This window comes from Primulina eburnea, chromosome 1 (assembly GCF_022965805.1).
Source record: "Primulina eburnea isolate SZY01 chromosome 1, ASM2296580v1, whole genome shotgun sequence".
Taxonomy (NCBI): Eukaryota; Viridiplantae; Streptophyta; class Magnoliopsida; order Lamiales; family Gesneriaceae; genus Primulina; species Primulina eburnea.
In genome coordinates this window covers 38,804,836-38,818,652 of record NC_133101.1, presented here as the reverse complement: position 1 = coordinate 38,818,652, position 13,817 = coordinate 38,804,836, and positions in this window count along the sequence as shown.

The following is a 13,817-nucleotide window of genomic DNA, read 5'->3' as shown; positions in this document are numbered from 1 at the left end:
TCCAACCAAGAGCTCGAAACAAACTTCTGAACCGAAGCACTTCTTGTTGTCACAAAAATACAGCAGCGGCGCTTGCGTTTCTTTGCGTTGTTTGCGAGGCTAATGGACATTGGGGCTTGAACCACCGACCATAACCTCTTCCCAACATCCTAAGGGTTGGCTTGTACTATGGCTAAGGGCTCTAGGCCAGCCACAATCCAAACCACGACCAAAAAAAACCAAGTGATTCCACCCGAGAGCACACCTTCATGCGTGGGGTGCTGCGATTGTTCGTTTGTCATCGACTCCCGGATAACATTGATTTATACCTTTCTTTCTATTGATCTGACTCTGTCGAAGCCTCGGGTTCAAAGCCTGTCAATATCAATCTGGCAATGAAAATATCGAATATACTGTATCAATATACCATTCAAATGAAGACATCTCAGTCTAATAAAATTATGATAGCACGACTGTAAAATTCCAAAGTACCGGTAATACAGATCAGTATATATCAATCTCAATAACTCATAATAAATCACAGTACAAATCTGATATTAAATCTCAATTAAATCTATTCTGAAAATCATCACAATTTCATACGATATCTGTTCTTCAATCCGATTTCGATTAACGATGTCTAACATGTCAAGAACATCATATATGAATCATATCCCATTCCTCCAATATTATAATTTCAAATCATATCAAAACGTAGTAAAACATACGTCCAATTGAAGCTCTCATCACTATAAATACGGTATTGAAGTCGGATTGAAATTCTAACGGTTGAATCTTTCACAACTCGAATTCTAAGATCAAGAATTGAAAATCTCCCCCAAAGCTCTCGGTTTTATTCTGAATGAAATGAAGGAATTTAACACTTTTTATATGTAACGGCCCGAAAATTCGTGTTTGAATATTTGCGTAAAAAATAAAAAATTTCTTTGTAAAGTAAGTAAAATGCCCCATTCATAAAATAGACCGTTAAATAAAGTTTAAATGTTAAAAAATAGAAGCGGAAGAATTTAATGTTTTCAAAGTAACAATTTAAAATAATTCAAAAAGAGATAAAATGTTCGAGCATAAAAATCGTAAGTGCTGAAAATGAGGTCCTCGGGTCCCACTACTTCCGACCCGAGCTGGCTCACTGGTCCCCGCCCTCGATCCCGACATCAACAGTACCTACAACAATCAAGTCTAGTGAGCCTAAAGACTCAGCATGCATAAATCGTATATAGCGAGTACATAAATAAATAGTAAAATTTGCATGGGAGTAAAATTATCATGTCATGAGGCATAATCGTGAAAATAATTTATCATGAGCAATTATAATACGTGCATAACTGAACTGAAAATCATAGTGAAAATGTTTGCTCCTCGGAGCCCTGTCATGAAATAACTTGTAATAATTTTCTGGTGAGATTATGGTATCCGCAAGTGGCCACTGCACTAATATAAACTGCAAAATGACCGGTGACTGACGACCGGACCGATAACTGGTGATCGGATTTAAATATGCTCGTCTGATCAGACAAAATGCCACAGTATACTGGGTGGTACAAACTGAAACTGACCGGTAACTGGCGACCGGATTTACAAAGTCTCTCATGATAGTGCTACGGCCACAAGCAATATCGCATAAATATCAAAAATGACCATTTTAAATTTCTATGCACGTAATATAATTAAATGGCATCAGCAAATCTGAAAAATTTCAATCTCCTGTATTAAAATCATTTACTTGCGATAATTTAAAAATATCTATATGACTTGATTGAAGAGTCAAAAGAGATATAAACATGCCTTGGTTTGTTTTGACAGAAAACAAACAAAATAATGACGCGGCACGGCGGAGACGAAGTGCTCTTCTCTTCCTCACTTAATTCCTTTAAATTAAGCATGCACCATAATTATTATAATAGCGTAAAAATCGTAAACGTGATGCATGAACATTTAAAAATATTATGATTCGTGCTCAGGGCGCTGCTAGGACTAAAATCTCACTCCGGGTGCAAAATTACCATTTTGCCCCTGGAAACCCGAAAATTACCATTTTACCCCTGGACCTCTAAAATTGACCCGAAGCTTACCAAACTCCTTCAAATATCCCAAAACATTTTTATAAGTATTCCTAGTCGTAAACTCGAGCCCAAAAACCAACTTAGTCTATTTGTTTTAAAAACTTGGACCGGGGTCCCGGTTTTAACCCGAATCGAACCGAAACTTAACCAAATTTTCTCCAACTTATACTATACCTTAAAAAAACTTTAATAAATCCTAAAACACTATCATTAGACCCCTAAACCCACGGCTTAAATTTCCCAAAATGCCAAAACTCTCGGTCCTCTCTTTTCTAGCCACCTCACACACACCTTTCCCTCACAAACTCACACCTCACGCTAATCCTTCGTCCCAACCATGAACCCACCTACTGTAGGCCTAAACCAGACACCAAGGAACACCCCTGAACCAACATCACCCCTGCCCACGACTGGCCCCTAAGAACCGAGACCCACCAAAAAGCTCCTACCGAACCAATTCGCTTCTCCTTAATTGGATCGCTTGTTCCCTGCTTTTCATCATGGCTCGAGCCATTCTATACACTGACTCAGATCCAAAAGGGTCTGGTCCAGGGCTGGAGAGGGCCCTCGCACGGCTGGTGAGAAAGAAACAAAGGACCGAAACCACTACACTAAAACACCCGATCTGCACACCCCTCTCGATCTCACCCAAACCCGATCACCTCACACTCCAGCACCTACACCTCACACTCCTGGTCTGTAAGGGCCCCTGACCACCTAATACAGCAGTCCCCTCGCAACAATATATCAGAAAACGTGAGGGGGAAACAGGTTCTTTGTACAGAAACGTGATAACCCAAGGAAACAATGGTTTTACATGCATGAACAAGAAACTATCGGCCAAGACAGCACATTAGCGTAAAATATATATATATATATATACAGCGTGTATGCCGAGCAAGGAAGATACCTAGCGTGCCTTAGATGAATTCCACGCAAGAACGGCGAAGAGATGGGCAACGGGGAAGCACCGGAGAATTTTGTTGCAAGAAAATGCTTAACCGAAGGCTTGCTGCTATGGAGGCTCTGAAACCGAGGATGAGAGGTTCTAAATGGGGGTGTCGGCTATGTTGGGATTAGGTTTAGGGTTAATGGTGCTTAAGGGCTTAATTATATAGATAACAAAATAGTTTATGGGCCTAAATTGTTTAATTAAAAGATTAAAAGATAATTAAGCCCTATAAACTCAAAATTAGGCCCATTAAGCTCAAACCCGCTCCCGAAAAATCGTATATAGCGAGTACATAAATAAATAGTAAGATCAAGAATTGAAAATCTCCCCCAAAGCTCTCGGTTTTCTTCTGAATGAAATGAAGGAATTTAACACTTTTTATATATCAACTTGCATGCCAAAGATAGGTGGCTTCCTCTTGGTACAGCACGTCTCGCGCATATGTGCGACTTCAGTCGGCGTATATGCGCGAGACCTACTGGTCTCGGCACATAACATCACGGCAACTTGCGCATATGCGCGAGGTTCTCTGGAATTGGAACATAGCTTCTCTCACAGCTCGCGCATATGTTCGCCCTCACTTCGCGAGGTCTTCTGCCCATCTCACGCATATCAAAATGCAAACTCAAATCAAGTCTCGGAGCGATCCTTCATAATCATATCATTTCATCATTCAATAATCGCTGATTAACAGATAAAAAAATCCCGAGCATTACAGTTATACTATGTTATTCCATGTTTCAAGAGTTAGATGGTATTTAATGATTTCAAAGCCATGTTTTACAGAGTATGATATATGTAGATTGCTATTTAAGAGTTTCTATTGATGAGTTTTATACTCATTCCAGTTATTTCATGTGATGCAGATAAGAGTGATGAGTCGGGACGTTGATTGGAGCCGAAGTCATATGTACAAGAGATGGAAGTAAGAAAATATTTTGTTAGCATTTTTACATGATCAAAATGATATTTTGTATTTTGATACATCACTTTATTGGTCATATATATACTTTTGATTATATATGAAAATGTATTTATGTCAAGAAAATTTTAAATCCTTCTTTCCTTTAAGAAAATTTTAAATTCTGATGTTATTTTATAAAATCAGTCAAGGGCGTTACATTTAGAGGTATCAGAGCAACCTTCTTCGGACCAATACATATGACTTTGTCTACTTTCAACAGTCCGGGTATGTCTTCTCCTATATCTATTTATTTTTATTGGTTGATATGTATAATGTGAGCACATCGTAGGATTTAATGCCTTCCAAGAGAAAAGCTTCAGAGGGTGAGGATAGTTCCTCATCAAGAGTTGTCGACGAGTTTGGCAAATTACTGAAAGATCAAGCCAAGGTTCATAGTGAACAGATTCAACAGTTGCTTCGTTTGCAAGGTTCAGGGTCAAGGTAGAGGCCAAGGAAGAGACCAAGTGGTTCAAGCAGTTGAGACTGATGGGATCTTTACTACATTTAAGAGGATGGATCCGCCTGAGTTTGCAGGAAGCACTGATCCATTGGTGGCTGTAGAGTGGATTAAAGCACTTGAGGCGATATTTGATAATCTCAAGTATGAAGACAAGGACAGAGTTGGTTGTGCAGTATTCATGCTAGTCAAAGCTGCATGTATTTGGTGGAATGATACCAAGGTAGGTGTTGATGTTCCGGCATTAAACTGGCAAGATTTCACGGATCTTTTCTATGACAAGTATTTCCCGGATGCACTTCGAGCTCGGAAGGTGACTGAGTTTTAGGAGCTTCGACAGGGAAGTTTGAATGTTGATGAGTACATCTTGAAGTTTGAGGAGGGCTGTCTGTTTGCCCCATATATTGACTCAATTGAAATGACAAAGACAAGGGTGCTCATTTTATTAGAGAACTTCGTGCATAGATCAGGAGGGACACCAATATGTCTAAGGCGGTGACATTTAAAGAGATTGTGGCTAAAGCATTGTTAGCCGAGCAAGATGAGAAGGATATTGCTAGAGAGAAACAGGCGAGGCAGCAGGCTATTGCTCAAAGATGTCAAGGTTCGAGCCAAAGAGGAAAAGGCAGTTACAAGGGTGATGGATCGTGTGTGTTAGCGCCTTTGAAAGAATTTCGCACATAACAACCTTCAATGAGCTTCAATAGCTTGAGTTCTAAGAATATTAACACCAATGAATTAAATCGAGTTTGGTTTTAAAGCAAGCGGAATGTAATGCCCGGGATTTTTATCTGTGAATTTGCGATTATTGATTTATAATTTGTTGTAATTATGGACGGAAAGGATCGGATCGGAAAGACGATGAAATAAACGGAATATATGCAAAGACAGTACCCCTCGCACATATGCGCGGCACTGATGCGCGCATATGCACGAGGTAGGACCTCGCGCATATGCGCGAGGTGGGGTATTGAAGAATGTTAAGTCTAGAGAGCCTCGTGCATATGCACGAAAGAGGTGCGCGCATATGCGCGAGCTGTTGAGACCACACGCGCCGAGACATAGTGTCTCGCGCATATGTGCCGAGGAAGGTTGCGCATATGCGCGAGACGTGTTGCTCAAACATGAAGCCACTTGGTCTTTGACATGCATATTTAATATACAAACCTCTTCATTCCTTCATTCCAGCAGCAAGAACCGAGAGCAAAGTTCAGAACTCCTCAAGTTTCATTTTAGCTTGATTTTGTGCTTACGAACGATGTGATCGTTCAATTATCGATCCGAGCTCAGATTTGTGATCCTCTTGTCATCGGCTACGAAATGACGTAAGTTTTATTGATTTCCAACATGATTCAGATTTTATATGTTGGAGCAATTGTGATATGCTTGAGAATATGTGTTCTTGAGTTTACGGTAAACATATAATCGGAAACGGATTAAAGAAAAGATACCGTATGTTATTGTTCTCAATTTCCAGCTTATATGGCATGAGTTGTACATAATTTTGGGGTTATGATATGCATATGATTATTGTCATGAATTGGTGATATTGATCTTACGATGTTTGTATAGCCAGTATATCAAGATTTCGCTGTTATGCCGTCGAAATGTATCGAGATTGCATATTGATATTCTTACGTTAAGTTGGACGTTGACATGGTGCGTATCAAATATGTTATTTCAGATTGGTATTGAAGGTTTCGAATATTGAAATTGATTTCATCCAACCAAACACCTAGAAAAGAAAGGTATAAATCAATGTTGAATCGGGAGATACAACTCGAGTCAGATTGGACTGGAGTTTCCCTAAACCACATACTAGATTATTTATGCTTCGATATGTTATACTTTGTCTATTGAGTTATAGAAATACACTTGAGATAGATGAGTCATTGGCAGAGTTGCCAAGTTACTAGATATTTGGTGGTATCGATGTGCGGAGGAGAAGATTTACTCCTATTATAGATATTCGATACAGAGAGGACCGAAGTCTAGGATTAAGACGTAGCGCCACCCCGATTGGAAGAGTAGGTTGGAGATTTATTACATCTTATGCACACCGGGATCCCTAGACCTAGATGTGATTCGAGTCAAAGAGTTTTATCCGTAGTTACCAAATTGTCATAGATTACGATTTATGTTCTTTGATACATGGTTTATGCTTTTGTATATGATTTTATGCATTGCATGTATACATGTTTTATACTGGGATTTATTCTCACCGGAGTTTCCGGCTGTTGTCGTGTTTGTATGTGTGCATGGCAACAGGTGGGACATGATCAGTACCAAGAAGAGCTTGAACGAGTGATGATTAGCGTGGTGATCTGGGCTTAAATATGAAACTGGTGGTTTATTCCTAGATTGGTAGTGAGGAACAACAAACACTAGTTATGTGATTTGCAAATGGAAATAAATTTTTAAGTTGATTAAGTGTTGTAGACTTTACATTTGATCGTGTGTAATAAAGAAACTTAACTTTTTGTATGCTTTTATACATTTTAATTAGTAATGCTTTGATATTATAAGAATTTTTTTTTAATCAAAGTAGCATACATAATTGATCCAATTAGTCCCAAAGAACGATTAAGAAGATTATTAGCACCCGGATCCCCACAACAGGTGGTATCAGAGCTGTATGTTTCTTAGCCTGACATAGAAGAGGGTGAGCGGGGTATATTGAATCTTTTTCCTTGCTTACTTATTAATATTAGCATGGGAAGATTGTATTTTTATTATACTTATGTTCTATGCTAGCATGAAAGAATGTTTTGTTGCTTTGAAAGTACATGTTTGCTTGATATTTAATTGATTGAAATGTGTACTGATAAAGAATGAATCAGAACCGATTGTGGATCAGAGATAAGATGATCAGAGGAGGACTGAGACAGATTTTACGTATTGGAAAACTAATCCTTTTGATAATCAGATATGCCTCCTCGAAGAGCAGCAGTTAGGGCGCCAGAACAGGGCAGTACCTCCAACGATCCTATGGATGTGACAGCTACACCGATGGAAATATTGCTGAAACGCTTTAAGTCATTCAGACCACCTACACCAAAAGGCACCGAAAATTCAGTTGACTGTGAGAGCTGGTTAGATGATATCGAGATTTTGTTTGATTCCCTTGACTACAAAGATGAACGAAGAGTGAAACTGATCGGGCATCAATTAAAAGAAGTTGCAAAGAATTGGTGGATCACAACCAAGAGAGCGTTGGAACAGAGAGGTACAGAAATTACTTGGAAAATGTTTAAAACTGAATTTTATCAGCGTTTCTTTCCAGTGTCATATCGAAAGGACAAGGGGGCAAAATTTGCAAACTTGAGGCAAGGGCAGTTGAACATTGGAGACTATGTTGCCAAATTCTATACATTGCTACGTTTTGCGCCGCATGTGGCCGAGAATGATGAAGCCGTAGCTGATCAGTTTATCAACGACTTAAATCCTGACATTTTTACTTTGGTGAATACGGGACGACTAAACAACTTTGCTGACGCTTTGAACAGGACGAAAGGTGCTGAAGCTGGCTTGGTTAAAGCTTTTAGGAGCATCCTATGTTGCTCAGACTCCGAGACCTCCACAGCCTACTGTACAATTTTCACAACCTCCTCCTAGATTCGAGATTGGTGGTAGCAGCAGTGGTAAGAAAGATTGGTTGAAAGCCAGAGGGAAACAGTTAAAGAAATCTGGCAGTAGTTCATCCAGCTCCAGTGGCTCGAGATAGCGTTGTCCTAGCCAGAGTTACACCGGTGTGTATTGCACTACTTGCGGTGCAAGGCATCCCACAGAGTAGTGCCAAGGAATGACGGGTAGATGCAACGTCTGCAAACAACTGCGGCATTTCGCTGGAGTCTGCCCACAGAGAGGTGCACAACGATTTCACAGTGTGGGATCATCTGGTTCAGTAGCTCAGGTGGAGAGACAGGCATCTTCTGTACATTATTTTCAGCCCGCACCTGCACAGTCCCAGTAAAGGCCAGGAGGAAGCCAGACGGCGAGCCAACCTCCGAGACAACAGGCCCCTATGTTTGCATTGACTGAAGAACAGGCCCAGGACGCACCTTATGATGTTATTGCAAGTAAATGTTTTCTTTGTGGTTACCCTGCTTATGTATTGATAGATACTGTGCATCCCATACATTTATAGCTGAAAGATTTGCATTGATGCATGCCTTGCCTGTTAAGTCATTATCTATTGTAGTCTCTGTTTCTTCTCCTTTGGGGAGTGGTTTGATATTATTGATTTCTGTTAGAAATTGTGTGCTACAGTTTGAGGATAATGAAACTGAGTTAGATTGCATCGTCTGTATCATCGGTATTGATATGTTGACCAAGTACAGAGCTACCATAGACTGTTTTCACAAGATTGTCAGATTCAGACCGGAGATGGCTGATGAGTGGAAATTCTATGGTAAGGGTTCCAGATCGCGGATTCCTTTGATATCGATATTATCTGTCTCAATTATTACAAAAAAGAGCAGAAGGATTCTTGGTATATTCAGTAGATGTACTGAAAACGAGCCCTTCGTCGACAGATTTGCCAGTGGTGTGTGAGTTTGCCGACGTTTTCCCCGATGAGATCTGGGATTGCCTCCAGCTCGAGAGATAGATTTTAGCATTGATCTCATACCAGATACTGTTCCTATATCCAAAGCTCCGTACAGAATGGCACCAGTTGAACTTAAAGAATTAAAGACTCAGTTAGAAGATCTTTTGGCCAAGGGATAGACCATGGTTACAGGCGGTGACCAACCACAATCCAAACCTTCACCTTAGACATCCAAACAACAAAATCGAAGCACACAAATTACAGCATGTGGAGTTGCTGTCAAAAACGGTTTTGCTGGGGCGAAAGGGGTCAAACCAATGGACTAATCCCTCCCTAACAAATCCTATAACATGACCATAAGCAGACTTGGGAGCCTGGAATCGAACCACACCCTGAAATCATCAAAAACATGCAACCCGTGAAGCATAAAATTAGAGAAAAAAACTGTGCAGAATTTTTGTAAGGTGTTGATGTCATATTTCGGTTTTGCTGTTAAAATCATGAGCATGAGATGTTTAAATATACTTATAGGACTTGATTGAAGAGTAATGAACAATATAAACATGCCTGCAAATTTGTTTAGAAGCAAACAAAAATGATACGGCGGATACGGAGTCTCGTTTTTCTTTCTTGTTTCTCTCGATGAAGCTCACGATTTTCGCTGTGGTTGCTGCATGGTTTTCTGCTGTTTTTCTTTCTTTGTGATTACTGAAGGAGAGGTGGGGGAGATGATAAGGAATAAAGGGGAAAAGATACAAGGAAAATAAAGAGGTCAAGCATGCATTTAGATGGAAGGTGCAAACATTGGGATTTATTGACAAGTCAAAGAATTTTTTTTTTCTTTCTTGCTGCACGTGAAAGGGTTGATTGACAATTAAAATGCCCCTTCTTTCTTTGCTGTACGTGAAATATGAATGGATAGGCTAGGATGGTGGTTTGATTAGGAGCATAACGATGCTTATATTCTCACAAATTGATGGGTTAAATGAGAGGAAATGATTTATTCCATGAAGGCCAACCAAGATTGACTAGGGGTTTAGGAAACTTAATTGAATTGAGTTGAGGGGGCCGAAACATGACAGCAACTAGCAAGGAAATTTGTTGATTGGTTCTAGTTTTTTTTTATTCTTAAGGCTTTAACAACCTATTTATTTATTTTAGTGAGTTACTAATTTAAATTATGATAATCATATTGCATGGCATGGCTAATTAAATACTAGCATGCTAGGTTTAAAATATCTTAAATAAATTAGACCTAGATAAATTTATTCCCATTATTTATACAATTTAATTTAGGCTTTTAATTAATTATTGAACATAAAAGAATTAATTAATAACTTAAGTCTAATTAATTAAATAAAATCCTAAAACATTCTTTATCGATAAAATAAATTATTATTTGGCTTAAATTAAATTCTAGGAATATTTTCTTAACATTAAATTTTATCTTCATACTCCAACTGCAGTCCGGCCTCACTTAATTAAATAAAAAGATAAAACCATACTTATGCGATTTAAAATAGATAATCATGACCAACAACTTTAAAAATACTTTAAATAATACAAAATTATTTTTAATTTAAATATTAGAAATTATGCATGGCTTATACGTAGTCTGATTTAACGGATTCTACACATGCACAGTCGAACATTGAAGTATAAATCTGACTATTGGAAGCTATTACAATATAAAGGAAGAATTAGATTCAATATGAGACAATTTTAGACGATCAATTGAAATTTTTACTCTGCCAAGAAATCGAGCACACTTATTGTCTATATCTCAAGCCACTAAAAATGCACAATGGATTTCTACATCAAATCTCAAGGATCATTATGTGCTACAGTCTAACTCTAGCTGTTCAAGCTATTACTTAGAAGATTCAGAATTTATCTACTTCATTTGTTTGAACCAAGAGTTCGACAAGTAGTAAGATACTTGTATCTGTTCAAAGTTTTAATACTAAGATTTCAACTTAAGAAGTCTGATATATCGTAGGCGAAGTGACACTATACAAGAGTTGTATATATCAGAGTATTTTAGTAAATATTTCCTAAGTGGAAGAAGGGTAACGTAGGAATATTTAAGTCTCATAATATCCATAAAAATATTCGTGTTCTTTACTTTACTTTGTACTTACTTTCTGTTTTTTTTTTATTATTAAATTCATATATTGAATATATAATTTATCACTAAGGCTAGCCGACCATTTTACGCACTTAATTTATATTTTAGAGGCCTAATTAAACCTAACCGTTCAAGAAAAGGATTTAACAGCCAACAATTAAAACAGCTCAAAATTTTTAAATAAATGTAGAAAGAGTTTATTCACTCCATCTAAACTCTTTTAAGATCCTAAAAAGTTGTATCAGTGCGTTTTTTTTCTCGAAATCTGATATTCATTTATATATATGGCATCTTTTAAAAAAATTCTAATGTTCTCAAAAGAAGAATAAAATGATTGGAAAATCCATATGCAGGAACATCTGGGTGCACATGATGATGACATGTGTTATGTATCATGGACAGTCCAATGAAGATTTTGAAAGAAAATACAATCATAGCAGTATCTAAGGGTGCTCCACAGATTGTGGAGAAGCAACAGTCGGAATGGACAATTATAGAAAAAAAAATTCCAATCTCTATAATGAGGCCAAAGATGTCCCTTATAAGACTCATATTAAAAACATGCTTAGAAAAATTAAAATTTGTTCTACTACCAAAGAAATTTTGAAGAAACAAATCCAACTTTGTGAAAGCAAAAATCAGACTAAAGAGAACAAGCTGACTTTGGCCATTCAAAAGTTCGATAACATAAAGATGAAGGCTGGAGAGACCATGTGTGATTTTGACGAGAGGTATAGCAGCATCATGACCGAGCTTGCTGATCTTGGGAAGGAGTACATCAATTAAGAGGTTGTACTAAAAGTAATGAGGGCTTTCCAAAGAGAATAAGAAGATTTGTGATGCCAAGCTACTATTCAAGGACAAAGGATCACATTTGGAGACAAATTAAAGAGTAAGGTTGTGGGTAAAAATAATATTATCCACGAAAACATAATAATTAAAGATGTTTTGCTAGTTGAAAATATTGCTACAACTTGATTAGTAGTAGTCAATTTGTGATGGTGGATATATATTCTGTTGAGTTACACAAACACAAAACCACTGTCAAATCTTCAAATGGAGATATCATGATGTAAGGTCTAGGAAATTCGAATTACGTAACTTGAATGCATGAAATCTAGATTTTTATTTAAAATATGTGGTTAATGATTTTTATGCATTTATTTCACGATTTATGAGGGTAAATGTTGTTTCATGATTATTTTTAAGTTTCATGAATTAGGGCTTTTAGAATTTGTTCACGCTCGATCGAGGAACATAGACTAGGTATAATTGAGGAAAAATATTTTTATTAAATAATTATTTTTATTTATATAATATATGGTGTAATTAAGTGAGATTTTTGAGAATGGGCCTTGGCGGAGTATTTTACTCGGCTGATCATATTTTTAACCGATACGCAAATTTTATCGATGCAAAGGTTTTTTTGAGGGTTCGGACAATATTTTCAAAAACGTACCAAAATGAAATATTTTTCGAGAGTGTTATTGAGCTCGTTGGGTTTGTTTTTAATGTTTAATGGGCTCAAAAATTTTTAATCATTTAAAAATATTATCAAGGGCACATTAGTAGGTTATTATATTAACCTAAACATAGATTTATTAACCCTAAACATCGCTTAACCTTCACCAGCCGCCCACCCCATTTCCCCAAGCCCTCCTCTTCGACTTTTACAGAAAAAAAAAGCAACAGCCCCATCGGTTTTCCTCCATAGATTTCAAGCAAGCTCCTCCCTGCTCCTCCAGTGCTTGTCCGACGCGCGTATCTTCGAGTTTGCGAGCATATTCACGTTAAGGCACGCCATGTATCTTTATTTTTGCATCATTCATAATGTATTTAGGCTGATATGTGTGATTTATATGTATAATGATCGACCCTTGCACAGTTTTAATTTTATGCTTTTGATTTGTTTCACGAAATCCGCATGTTTTGATTTCAACTCACGTTCTTGTGACTCTCGCATGGGGGCTGCCAAAATGGGTTGTTATGAAACTGCTTAGGATAAGAGTGAAGGGGACACGATGCTGGAGTCGAGTCTCGGTCAGGTTAAGGTGAGGCCGAAGGGTTTTTGACTAGGAAATGATTGATATGGCTAGATGGAGAGAAAGGGATGGGAGAGTAATGCATGGGCTCGGTTCAGGACATGGTTCAGACCTTGGTGGGCCCATATCAAGGATGGGAAGAGTTCATGGGCTGCTGGTCATAAGGCTAGTGGCGATAAACAGGGTATGTTGATGATTAGGATTCGAAGAAGGTGATTTCAGGGAATGATGGCGTAGCAGCGTGCATGGCGGCTGAGGTCCTTGGATAGATTGATCCAGGAGAGGTACAGTGGGGAACTAGGAGTGTAGTTCGGGAATGGTTCGATTTGGTTGAGAGTAGGTAAAAGTTGGATTTAATGTATTTGGGATGCCTTTCAGCTGCAACATTAGCACCGCGGTGCTGCCCTTTAGGCGCCTCAGCGCTTGGTCTTCGAACATGCAGCACTGATGCCATGGCACCTAGGCGCTAATCAAGTGCCGTAGCGCCACAGTGTTAGCGCCTAGGCATTGGTCCAGAGTTTTAGGAACTCTTATTTTAAGTGTTATTGCCTCGTTTGGGTATTAATACGTCGTTATGGCCGAGCTTAGTAAGGGTTAGGTTAGGTCATGTGAAGCGTGATTAGAAATCTTTGAATCATGGTTTAAGCATGGTCATCTTCGAG